The sequence below is a fragment of the Acomys russatus genome, chromosome 15 (assembly GCF_903995435.1).
Source record: "Acomys russatus chromosome 15, mAcoRus1.1, whole genome shotgun sequence".
NCBI lineage: Eukaryota > Metazoa > Chordata > Mammalia > Rodentia > Muridae > Acomys > Acomys russatus.
Genome location: NC_067151.1, coordinates 60,733,431 through 60,746,771, shown reverse-complemented (window position 1 = coordinate 60,746,771; position 13,341 = coordinate 60,733,431).

The following is a 13,341-nucleotide window of genomic DNA, read 5'->3' as shown; positions in this document are numbered from 1 at the left end:
CTTAATTTTTTTTTTTCTGAGACAGGGTTTCTCTGTGTACCCTTGGCTGTCCTAGACCCACTTTGTAGACCAGGCTGGCCTCGAACTCACAGAGATCCACTTGCCTCTGTCTCCCTAGTACTGGGATTAAAGGTGTGTGCCACAACCGCCCAGCCTAACCTTGCTTTTTAAGCTTCTGTAGTCCTGCTTCTGGCTAACAGTTCTTGTTAACTGAAGTATGTCAACCCAGGAAATGGTTTTTGCGCTGGGTCACACCCTCTATTGGAAGGCTATATAAGGATAGGGAATAAGGAAACTCTGGCTCTTAGCCTTCTTGCCCTCCCCTTACTAGCAAGTCCATTCCTTCTCTGGCATTAGAGCCCACTTCTTTGGGTACCAAAGTACACTGAAGACCAGCTGAGACATCTGGCCTCATGGTCTGAGTAACTGCTGTTTTCCTGGACTTTCTATTCATAGTCATCCATTTGCTGTAAGTCATTCTAACACACACACTGACACACACACACACATTGACACACTCACACACACTGACACACACACTTGCACAGACATTGACACACTGACACACACTGACACATACACATTGGCACATACACACTCGCACACACAGACACACATTGACACACACACACACTCACTTGTTCTATAAGTTCTGTTATTCTAGAGAACCCTGACTAATATGTACCACGACTCGCTAGTCAGTACCAAAGGTCCTTATGACTCACACCGTGATAAAAATCCTTTCGCTTGTGCTGCCCGTTTTGAGTCAGAGCATTGTGGCATGCCTTTGCCCAGGCTGCCCACTGTAACTTCATCACCTTGCCTTTGAGGCTTCAGTGCTGCCCCCTGGCTCCTGCTACTCTGGACCCATTTAACCCAGCACATTTAGTTACTCCAGCTGAGTGTCTCTGACGATAAGGTCTGACATAAGACAAAACAAACAAACACAACCAACAAAGGTCTTCATCTGTGCTGGTGCCCCTGTCACCACCTTGTGTCTCAGTGATTATAGTGGAGGCTGTGTCTTCAGGGCCTTCCTGTTGTGGAGGATTAGGTGTCACCCAGTGTACCTGCTCTACATTGTTACTTGCCTGAGTCTTAAAATCCTGTCATCAACACTAAGCCAAGGGACAGAAGACATCTCCTGATCCTTTCCAGGAGGCAATCTTTTGCCAAATGCTTCAGCCAACCACTCAAACTTTTGACACACTTTTTTTGTTTTGTTTTGTTTTCAAGACAGAGTTTCTCTGTGTATCCTTGACTGTCCTAGCCTCGCTTTGTAGAACAGGCTGGCCTCGAACTCACAGTGATCTGCCTGCCTCTGCCTCCCGAGTGCTGGGATTAAAGGTGTGTGCACCATGCCTGGCTTTGACACGCTTTTTAAAAGAACTGTTTGAGCTTCCATATTAAACCTAGAATTTCCCCTCAGTGAGCCCATATCAATAAATCCAGCCTGATCCAGTTTTATGGTCCTTCCACCATCATGCCTAGATTCCCACATCCACCACACATATTCCTCAGATTTCTGCTTGAATGAATTAGCGAACTCCTTAGGCTGTCTAACAGTCTAGTGTACCTCCTCATGGGCTACACTTTTTACCTCACCTCTAAGAGCCTGCTTAAGCCTTGAGTTCTGGCTATAGGTCTAGAGGTGGCTATTGGTGGAGCCTGAGTGACACCAGCATTGTCTTGCCTGGCATCTTCTTCAGGGGAGGTTACCTCTGGTTCAGCGGACAGTGAAGCGTTAATTCCCCCAGGCAGCAGTGGAGAAGGTACTGTTACAGGTGGTAGCCTTGCCTGTCCTGGACTCGCTTTGTAGACCAGGCTGGCCTCAAACTCACAGCGATTTGCCTGCCTCTGCCTCCCGAGTACTGGGATTAAAGGCGCACGCCACCATGCCCAGCAATTCAGCTAATCTTAAAACCAGGGTTTCAGTTTCATTGAGCACCGAGGCTGCTGGAGAGAAGATTCTCTTCCAGGGCACACTTAGAGCCCTTTGAGCTGTCTATGTGAGTCTAGAGCTAGCCAATTTTATCTCGAGGCTCATTATTTTAGCATCCAGTGATGCTAAAAAGCAATCAGCCAGCTTCATTGTTTCAGTAAATTCCTTGCTCCTCACACTAGGTGACTCAGGATAATCAAATGCATTTATCTGATAAAATTGAGTAAATAATTCACACCGTGGCTTTTTAGTGTTCTCTGGGCTTCTAGATGAGGCTTCAGTAACTGTAGGTGTCGGCAAATTGGAAAGTCTGTTCCAGATACTTTAAAAAATTCATCCTTTCTCTCTAGAACCATGGTCTGTATTAGCCAGGGCTCTCTAGAGGAACAGCACTGATAGAATGAACCTATATTAAAAGAGGATTTATTAGAGTGGCTAACAGGCTGTGGTCCAGCTCGTCCAACAATGGCCATCTACCAGTGGAAGGGCCAAGAACCCAGTAGTAGTCAGTCTAGGAGGATGGATATATCAGCTGGTCTTTGGTCTGTTAGAAACCCACCTTAAATAATCCAATCAAGTAAAATCCTTTCCAGTTGTGCCAGTGGCTTGGGTTTTAGTTAATTCCAGATGTAGTCAAGTTGACAACCAAGATTAGCCATCATAGATTCTGTCGAGTGTGGAGCCATCTCCTCATCCCATCATCTGTATTCTGGGTCTTTCTTTCTTTCTCCTTCTTCTCCTTCTTCTTCTCCTCCTCCTCTTCTTCCTCCTCCTCCTCCCCCCTCCTCCTTCTAAGTTTTTCTGTGTTATCTTGGCTGTCCTGGACTCCCAAGCGCTGGGATTACAGGAGTGCGACACCACACCTGACCAGTCCTGGGTTTTCTTCTCTATACGTTATAAATTCCTCTTAGAAACACATTTCAAATATTGTGGGGATCCTCTGGAACTAGCACTCTGACACCAATGGGGGAGAAGAGAAGAGATGTCACCAGGCCGAAGCCAGAACAGTTTCCCCCGGCTCCCCAAGACAGGGTTTCTCTGCATAGCCCTGGCTGTCCTAGAATTCACTCTGTAGACCAGGCTGGCCTCAAACTCAGAGATCTGCCTACCTTTGCCTCCTGAGTGCTAAGATTAAAGATGTGCACCATCACTGCCCAGCTAGGACAGTTCTTGAAAGACTTTGAGTACTTATACCAGAAAGATTTCCTGAAAAAAATTTTCAGGCCCCAGGGAGATCTTTACAACAAACCCAGTTGGTCCAGGTAGAGGCTGCTACTTCTGAGTCTCTCAGCCGACCAAAGTTCTCTGGAGGTGGGAAGCACATACCCCTGATGGAACTCTGGTGTCCCCACAAATAAGAAATTTCAAAGCCTTCTTAAGCACAAGGTTTAGTCACAGAAATGACTCCAGTTCTCCAGTGTTAATTTCCTCCCTCTCTCCCTCCCTTCCCTCCTTCTTGGCCTGGAGCTCACTGTGAAGCTCACCAATGGCCTTCTCCCTTACCTCCCCAACTGCTAAGGTTATGTGTATGCATGACAACACCTGTTTCAGGCTCCAGTTTTCTGTGCTTTGTCACTGTGACAAATCCCTGAGAAAATAACTTAAAGGGAGGAATGCCATGTTTTCGTTCATGGTTTCAGACCATTACCAGGAGGATGCACAGGAACGGGGAAGTTTCCATCTTGGTTCCCACAGGAACTGAACTCTGGTCCTTTAGAAGAACAGGAAGTAAGCTTAACCACTGAGCTATTTCTTTAGCCCCACATGTGAATGTTTTAATGTCTCGGCTTCATATGAAAAAAAGAACAGTGACAGAAGAAGTCAATGAGCAGAGAGGGAGCATGACCCTGCAGCGGCTAGCTGTTTGCAGGACTGAAGGGCAGACAGGTCCCACGGACTTGGGTAAAGGTACGGGTGAGGGCAACCTGGCTCAGTGGCACACCCAGCCTCTTGAAGTTTTCTACCTTGGCTGCCATTTAGTACTGGTGGCCAAAGCGGGGCATGGTGGCCCATGCCTTTAATCCCAGAGGCAGAGGCAGGTGGATTGCTGTGAGTTCAAGGCCAGCCTAGCCTACAAAGCGAGGCTCGGACAGCCAAGATAACATAGAGAAACCCCGTCTCAAAAAACCAAAATAAACAAACAAATAAATAAATAAATAAAGTAAAAAGTGGTGGGCAAAAGGGGGCTGGAGAGATGACTCAGCAGTTAAGAGCACTGGCTACTCTTCCAGGGATCCTGAGTTCAATTCCCAGCCACCACATGGTGGCTCACAACCATCTGTAATGGAATCTGATTCCCTCTTCTGGTGTATAATAAATAAATAAATAAATAAATAAATAAATCTTAAAAAAAAAAAAAAAAAAAAAAAGTGGGGGCCTGGAGAGACAGCTCAGCGGTTAAGAGCACTGTCTGCTCTTCCAGAGGTCCTGAGTTCAATTCCCAGCAACCACATGATGGCTCACAACCATCTATAATGTGATCTGATGCATACTGTATACATAATAAATAAATCTTTTTTTTAAAAAGTGGTAGGCAAAAGTCATGACCAGAAAGCCAGTAAAAAACAGTATCACAGAAGGCAAGGGATGGGTTCCTTGCAAATATCACCATGGCTCCTCAGTAGGAGAATTGTCACTTTATATGAAACCAAATGCCATGACACTAAGCACCCAGCGCCTGAGCACACTGATGGTGACTGTGCAGCTCAGCTTGTATTGTTACACTACACACTTTTTTTTTGAGACAGGGTCTCACTGTGTAGACCAGGCTGTCCTGGAACCCACTCTGTAGGCAAGGCTGGCTCAAACACAGACATCTGCACACCTCTGCCTCCTGAGTGCTGGGATATCTTGTAACAGTAAGAGACGTCTTCCTGGTGTCTGGCATCTAGCATGGTGGGTGAAGTCTTCTTCGTGGTCAGCCTTCTTTTGGAGTTGGCATTCCCGCTGCCTCCCAGAAGACAGACAGCAGACTACAGTAACAAAGATCTGAGAACAAAGCTGAGGCGCCTGGAGTTGCAAAGTAAATTTAAGAAGAAAAAGTACAGTGCTGGGAGGTGGTGGCGCACACCTTTAATCCCAGCACTGGGAAGGCAGACACGGATGGATCCCCGGGTTTGAGGCCAGCCTGGACTACATAGTGACTTCCAAGATCTTCTGAGCTACACAGAGGGACCCTATCTCAGGAAAAAACAAAAGCGAAAACAAAAACACAAAGCAAAGCAAAACAACAACAACAACAAAACAGAAAGAAAAAAGGAAAAGTACAGAAGCCTCTGGCGGATGCTAACTGGTTGCTTTTAGACCTTCTGCTTTGGTACCTACTAAGATGAGCCCACATCTACCTTCTGAAACAAATCATCAAGAACGTACAGAAATTTAGAAAAAGCAAACGATCTGGAGAAATTTTTACTTTTTGAACACTTAAAATGGTTAGACTGCATTGTCAACTTGATGGGATGTGATTTAGGGTCACCGTGGAAACACACTTCTGGTTTTCTTTTTCTTTTCTTTCTTTCTTTCTTTCTTTCTTTCTTTCTTTTTTTTTTTTTTTTTTTTTTTTTTTTTTTTTTTTTTTTTTTTTTTTTTTGAGACAAGGTCTCTCTGTGTAGCCTTGGCTGTCCTGGACTTGCTTTGTAGACCAGGCTGGCCTCGAACTCACAGAGATCCACCTGCCTCTGCCTCCCAAGCTGGGGTTAAAGGCGTGCGCCACCACCGCCCAGCTACACTTCTGGTTTTCTAAAAAGGTTTAACTGACCAGAAAATTCCAATCTAAATATGAACGGCACCAACTCACTCATTACCCAGGTTGGAGTCTCAGGCTAAGGGAAAACAGTGGAGTCCAGCCCTACCCCCTCCCTCTGGCTCCTGACGTGGAAACAATGTGGCCAGCTCCCTCCTGCTCCTGAGGGACAGACACCACGCCTTCCCCAGGCTGGAGAGACTGCTCAGCAGGGAAGAGCACTTTGGTATCTTCTAGAGTGCCCTGGTTTGGTTCCCAGCAGTAGTGTCTGGCAGCTACAACCGTCTGGAGCTGCAGCTCCTGGGGGTTAACACCTTCTTCAGGCTCATGGACCACACCCGGACCTCACACTACACTGATAACTGGATGACTGGCTAACAAGTTCCTGGAATCCTCCTGTGTTCACTTCCTGGTGCTAGCCTGAGTTTCTGTGCCAGTCCTGTGCATTGAACCTGAATCCTCATGATCGGGTAAACTTACCCACTGAGACATCTCATATTTTTTTTCTTAAAAATTTCCCTTTGATTAACTTTTTAAAAACAGCCTTATTGGCCAGGTGGTGGTGGTGGTGGTGGTGGTGGCGGCGGCGCGGCAGCGGCGGCGGCGCACACCTTTTACCCCAGCACTTGGGAGGCAGAGGCCGGTGGATCTCTGTGAGTTCGAGGCCAGCCTGGTCTATAAAGTGAGTCCAGGACAGCCAAGGCTACACAGAAAAAAATCCTGTCTTGAAAAACCAAACTAAACCAAACCAAACCAACCAAACAAACAAAAAACCAAAACAACAAAACAACAACAACAAAACAGTCTTATTTAGGTCCAGTACAAAACTCTTCGCCCTTTAAGCCACTTGCAGTTGGTAACATATGCCATCATCTCCTGATTACTTAACTATTTTCACGGAACATTCCACAAAACTACTACATGACATCCAGAATTTGAAAGAACTGAAACATTCCTCAGTCTTTTCAGACTCCTTAACTTAAAATTTTTTTAATGTAGAGTGTCTCTCATTTGGGATTTCCTGGTGCATCATCATTCTCATGTCTGCGCTGTTTGTTTTCAGCCAGTGGATCACAGGAGGGACTCTGGTTCTTGTCCCTGCAGCCTACAGCGCGACTATAATTAGCTAGCCATTAATGACGCGCACATCCATCACTGGAGGTGTCTCTTGGGTTCCTCTTCTGTGCTGTTCTTTTCACTTTGCAGTTCTAGCGCTTTCGGGAGTGGGGGAACTGCATTACTGCCTGTCGCCATTAAACATTCAACTTCTTCAATAAATAAGAAAAAAAAAAAAAAAACTCCTTTTCCAAATGGGTCAGGTGAGTTACTTATTAATTTTGAGACAGGGTCTCCCTCTGTAGCCCAGGCTGTGCTGGAAGTAGCGATCTGCCTGCCTGGAACTCTTGGGTGCTGTTTGAGGTAGAAATTTTCTCTGATTTCTGTGGATTTCCCAGCGTTTGGCAAACTTCTGGCATAGAGGACATGCTGAACAGCTACACACTGACATTTGAAAGAAGGAAGAGAAGATTTTTAGCAAATAGCCCTTGTATGCAAGGCGGCTTCGTGGTGACTTCTGCCTTCTCTCTTCATGTTTGTCTTTCAGAGGCCACCACTGAGGTTTCATGCGTTACACACAGTCATAGCTAGCAAGGATGAAAGGAGTGTGTGTGCACACACATGTGTCCGCATGCACGCGTGCGTAGGGGCGTGTTAGAGATTAGGAGTCAGGTTCTGATGAGCTGTTACTAGTGTAGCAGCATAGCCCTGTGGCCTCGGTGCGTGCTGTGGACCTGTCCAGTGTTAATGGGACGGAGAGGGAGATGGGATGAGAAAAGTATATGTGTACACATTTAAAATATTTTATTTTATTTATTTCATGTACACGGCAGAAGAGGGCATTAGAGGGTGTAGATGGTTGTGAGCCACCATGTGGTTCCTGGGAATTGAATTCACAACCTCTGGAAGAGCAGACAGTCTCTTAACCGCTGAGCCATCTCTCCAGCCCCCGAGAAAAGTATATTTTTAAAAAGAGGGATATACAGTCGGAAGTGGTGGCGCACGCCTTTAATCCCAGCACTGGGGAGGCAGAGGCAAGTGGATCGATGTGAGTTCGAGGCCAGCCAGGTCTACAAAGTGAGTCCAGGACAGCCAAGGCTACACAGAGAGACCCTGTCTAAAAAAAAAAGGGGGAGGGGTGAGGAAATAGGATGATAAGGTAAAAATCAGATTATTGAATTAGTCTCAAATATTTTACATTGCTATGGATCATTGTATATCGATAGAAATTTAAAGTTATTTTGTTCACTCCTGCTTAATGTATTTGTATATATGCAACTCATTTTAAAATATGATGTGAAGCTCTAGTCTTATGAATGCTATGACTGCAAACTGTTCAGGATAGCTAGAAATGCAAGTTAGTAGTTAGTCACCTGTAAATAACCTTACCTGTAGTCTTGTTAGATACTAGTTTAGCTAATTACAGAAATGAGCATTATTTAGCTGCTTGTACATGTTTTCAAAGTTAAGAAGATAGTAAATAGCTGGAAACAAGCAACATTTATCCATTTAGATATACTGAGATAGGTGGTCTTCAAGTACTTCAGAGATCTACATAATATGGCATTTAATGATGCTTTAAATAATGAAAGGCTTTTCTGACAGAGACACATCTGCTCCTGGCAGCACCCATCCCCTACTCTACTTCAAAGAAGATGATGGGCATCAAAGAACCTCCATATGGAGTTTGCTTCAACTGTGGCAAAGCTAGCCACTGAGCAACAAACAAACAAACAAACAAACAACAAAAACCAAACAAATAAACCCACCCCAAAACAAAACAAAACCTTCCCTTATCTTGACTACTGATGGCAGGCTGTCTAAACTGTGGACAAGCAGGACACTGAAAAGTCAACTGCCCAATTTTGCAGAGATAAAGTAGGCCAGTCCTTCAATATTCCTCCTTCACAGAAAAATCTGTCAGATAAATCTGGGCCTTCAGCCTATGAGCTGAAGATTGGATGCCCCAACGACACAGAGGAATCATGGGTGACTGTCCAGGTGGTCAACAACCTCTGTCATCTCTATAGTTTTGGAAACTGCTTACTCTGTACTTCATGTTTTCCCAGGTAATAATTATCCTCAATATTTATTCTCAAGTCTCTGTGTCTCTGCTGGGGTTGAAAATTACATAGTTATAGCCTTACAGCTTTTCTTATTAAGACTGAAGACATAAAAGTTTAAGTTGTTTGAGATCTAAGAAAATGTTTTAGGGTCTAAAAAGAATTTTTAAGGTTGATAAATGCAAGTTATGATAAGAAAGTGATTTAGGGATAGAAATTTGTACTCATCAAGATAGGACAGATAGTGGAATGCTTTTTCCAAAGTTGGAAAACACAAATGGACTAGACATTGTGAATGTAATTCTTACCTGATAGTGCTCATCATAATTCTTAGTATATACAGTTTATTTATGTTAGAGAAAAAGCTGTTTTTTAGACTAAAAGGGGGAAATGTAGTCAGAATGATTATTTCTTTAAAAATCCAGTTATGTTATGTTTTTGTTTTAATCCCAGGTGTGGGATATAGGGCTGCTTAAGATTGTCCACAGCAAGGCTTAAGAGATGGCTCAGCGAGCCGGGTGTGGTGGCACACGCCTTTAGTCCCAGCACTCGGGAGGCAGAGGCAGGCGGATCACTGTGAGTTTGAGGCCAGCCTGGTCTACAAAGTGAGTCCAGGATGACCAAGGCTACACAGAGAAACCCTGTCTCAAAAAACCAAAAAAAAAAAAAAAAAAAAAGATGGCTCAGCGATTAAGAGTACTGGCTACACTTCCAAAGTTCCTGAGTTCAATTCCCAACAACCACATGGTGGCTCACAACCATCTATAATGAGATCTGGTGCCCTCTTCTGGTGTACAGGTGCACACACAGGAAAAACACTGTATACATAATAAGTAAATACATCTTTTCTTATTTTTTTTAATACTTGCATTTCTAGCTATCCTGAACAGTTTGCAGTTGTAGCATTCATAAGACTAGAGCTTCACATCATATTTTAAAATGAGTTGCATATATACAAATACATTAAGCAGGAGTGAACAAAATAACTTTAAATTTCTATCAATATACAATAACCCATACCAATGTAAAATATTTGAGACTAATTCAATAATCTGCTTTTTATCTTATCATCCTGCTGCTGGTTTGTCTTGCAGCTATGTTTGCTATTGCTGGTTTGCTGGCTAGCTGACTTGCTGTTTTTTGTTGATTTGCTGGTTTTTGCTGGTTTGCTGGTTTGCTGGCTTGCTGGCTTGCTGGTTTTTGCTGGTTTGCTGGTTTTTGCTGGTTTTTCTGGCCTGCTGGTTTGCTGCTTTTTGCTGGCTTGCTGGCTTGATAAACTGCTGGAGATTCTGACAACAAAAGATTGGACTTGTCAAGGAACTCTGTGCCCCTAATAAGCAGGGAGTAAGCTATAGAGGTCTATGCCTCCTTTCCCGTCTAATCTTCTTTCTCTCCTACCTAATGTTGGGGGGTTGGAAGAGATTAGGGTGGAATAAGGGTTGGAAGAGAGGATGACATATAAGGACTCAATAAAATAGATTTAAAGAAATACATCAACAGCCCCGAGTCTCAGTGTCCACTTCTGTAAAGGGAATAAAGCTGTCCAAGGCCAGCATGTAGGGGAAGTGAGCAGCGACTCAACGTAGAGCTCTGCCAATCCCATGAAGCTGATGCACCCTGATGGGGACTGTGTCATCTTTACATTCATGGTATCAATATATACTAAGACATGGATACCTGTGCCAGGCACACATGAAAAATGCAGCACAGCTGGGCCCTCCCAGAGTGGGGCAGGTGGGGATAAGTGCACAGGTGGGGTAGGGTGGGGTGTTCACCAGGAGGTGAGGTCTTTCTGGGAAGTGGAGGAAACCTAAGAACAAGAGAGGATGGTAGTTTTTGTGGCCGTAGGAATGGAGAGAAAGGTGAAGCCAGGTGCTTGGGTGCCTGTGGCGCATCGGCGAGGCCTTCGGAGGAGGAGGGCAGGTAAGTGGCAACTAGCCTCTGAGGGTCTGGGGACCATGAGCTAGATAGAACACTGCGACCTTCACCCTCGGTTTCTCCAGCTTGAGAGCCACAGGCGGCCTCATGAGTGGCCCCGCCAGCCCTAGTTTCTCTCTCTCTCTCTCTCCCTCCTGCAGCTGTGATTTCCTTTCCCCAAGCCGGGGCTGGGGAAAAAGGGAGTAGAGCAAGCTGGAATATGACAGGGAAAGCACACCTGGAGAAATGTAGATGGGCATCTGGACTCCCTGGCCCATAAGTCAGCCAGGAGTTCTAGAAAACCCCAGGTGGCCTGCGTCCACATTAGGACTCAGGGCTAGGACTTCCTGGTCTTCAGCAACTGCCTTCCCCTCTCCCCTGGAACCCACTGTTGTTTTCCATTTGTAAAAAAGAGAGCAGCGAGTCTGCTTTTTACACTTCAGATGTCAGGTTGTGACACCCAAAGACGGGAATCTAAGCATCCTTTACCAGGCAGCAGGGAGCCCCAGCACAGCCTTTGGCTTTGCCCAGGAGGGGCTGCAACACTGTGTTGCACAGCCGCCTTCTGGAAACTGTATCCACCTCGTGCACACAACAGGAGCATTTTTACCATTAAAAGGGACAGCATGCTTTCTTTCTGGGAAGCCTGCCACCAGAAAGTGGGGCTCATATTTAGGGTGAGTCTACTACCTCAAAGGATCCAGCCGAGGAGATTCCCTCCCAGGTGTGCCCAGCTGCCTGGGGTTTAGTTGATTCCTGATGTGATCAAGCTGACAACCACAATTAGTGGCTTACGTTTGTCATCTTAGTCCTCGGGAAGCTGACACAGGAGGATCAACCCAGGGTCCAGGACAACCTGCTCCAGGTCAGTCAGGGTTACATAGTGAGACCTGTCTAGAAAAAAACAAAACAAAACAAAATAAAACAACCGAAAGAAAGAAAAAGTCATAGGCAAGAGATGGTCTGAGGGCTTTGGGGCCTAGGCAGAGTTCGGAAGACAGTTGGTCATGGGCATTTTCATGCGCTGCACCAGCACACTGGTCCTTCCTCTCCTTTTTTTTCTTTTTAAAAAAGTATTTATATTTTATGTACATTGGTATTTTGCTTGCATGTTTGTCTGTGTGAGGGTGTTAGATCCCCAGGGACAGGAGTTATAGACAGTTGTAAGCTTCCATGTTGGTGCTGGGAATTGAACCTGTGTCCTCTAGAAGAGGAGCCAGTGCTCTTAACTATTGACCCATCTTTCCAGCCCCTCCTCTTTCCTTTTCCCTTCTGAGATATTCTGGAAGTTCCGCAGACCTGATTTGTTGTTAGAGAAACTTGCAGAATGCCCTAGGAAGGTGGTGGCTGAGCCTTGGGTAGGAATATGGGGGTGTGTGTGTGTGCGCGCGCGCGCGCGTGCTGCAAAGAAGCTGGATCAGTTGGAGCTCCTGCACCTGCTGGCCAGGAAAGATGGTGCTGGAGCCATGGTGTCTGGAGAGGTGGAGAGGAATCAAAAAGAGATCCAAGGATTCTGAGTCAGGAGAGAGTAACAGAGGTTCTTTGTCACTTGAGTGCGACCCGGAGGTGATAGGGGGACCAGTGGAGACATATCCTGGTAGGTTCCTCAGAGGATCCAAGGATCTTCCACATACTCTGAGGGACTCTGCGGTGCTAAGTCCATCAAAGGATCTTGTGGTCAGAGTGGGCAGTATTAGCAAGAAGCAGGAGAGAGCTTGAAGGCCAGGGGGATGAGAGGCTCAAAGGCTCCTACTTTCTCTCCAGTATGGCTGGAGTGTAGAGCAGTGTTTCTCAACCTTCCTAAAGCTGTGACCCTTTAACGCAGTTCCTCATGTTGTGGTGACCCCCCAACCATCAAATCACTTTGTTGCTACTTCATAGCTGTAATCTTGCTACTGTTACAAATCGCAATGTAAATGTCTGATGTGCAGGATATCTGGTATGTGACCCCGCCCCCACCAGGGGTCGAAACCCACAGGTTGAGAACCACTGGTGTAGAGTTTGTCCCAAGCTGAAATGGTCAAGCTGAAGATTCCCTGCTGCAGTCCAGGGGCTGAGGTCTTTGCATCTAGCTTGAGCAACATTACCATCTCAAAGATGCCCTCCAAAGCCCTGAAGATGACTTGGGTCTGATGTTGCTCTGAGTTGTGGGGTAGACTTTCCATTGAAAGATGTGCTAAGCCAGGCGTGGTGGCGCACGCCTTTAATCCCAGCACTCGGGAGGCAGAGGCAGGTGGATCGCTGTGAGTTCAAGGCCAGCCTAGTCTACAAAGTGAGTCCAGGACAGCCAGGGTTGTTACACAGACAGACCCTGTCTCAAAAAGCCAAAAAAAAAAAAAAAAAAAAAAAAAAAAAAAAAAAAAAGAAAGAAAGAAAGAAAAAAGAAAAAAGAAAAAGAAAAAAGAAAGATTTGCTAAATGATATAGTAAGTCACCATGAACTGTTCTGGCACCACTCTGGTGGGTATGTTTAAGCTTTGGCTCAAATTGGCCTTGGCTATTTTTTGTTGTTGTTGTTGTTGTTTTTTCGAGACAGGGTTTCTCTGTGTAGCCTTGGCTGTCCTCACTTTGTAGATCAGGCTGGCCTCGAACTCACAGCGATCCACCTGCCTCTGCCTCCCG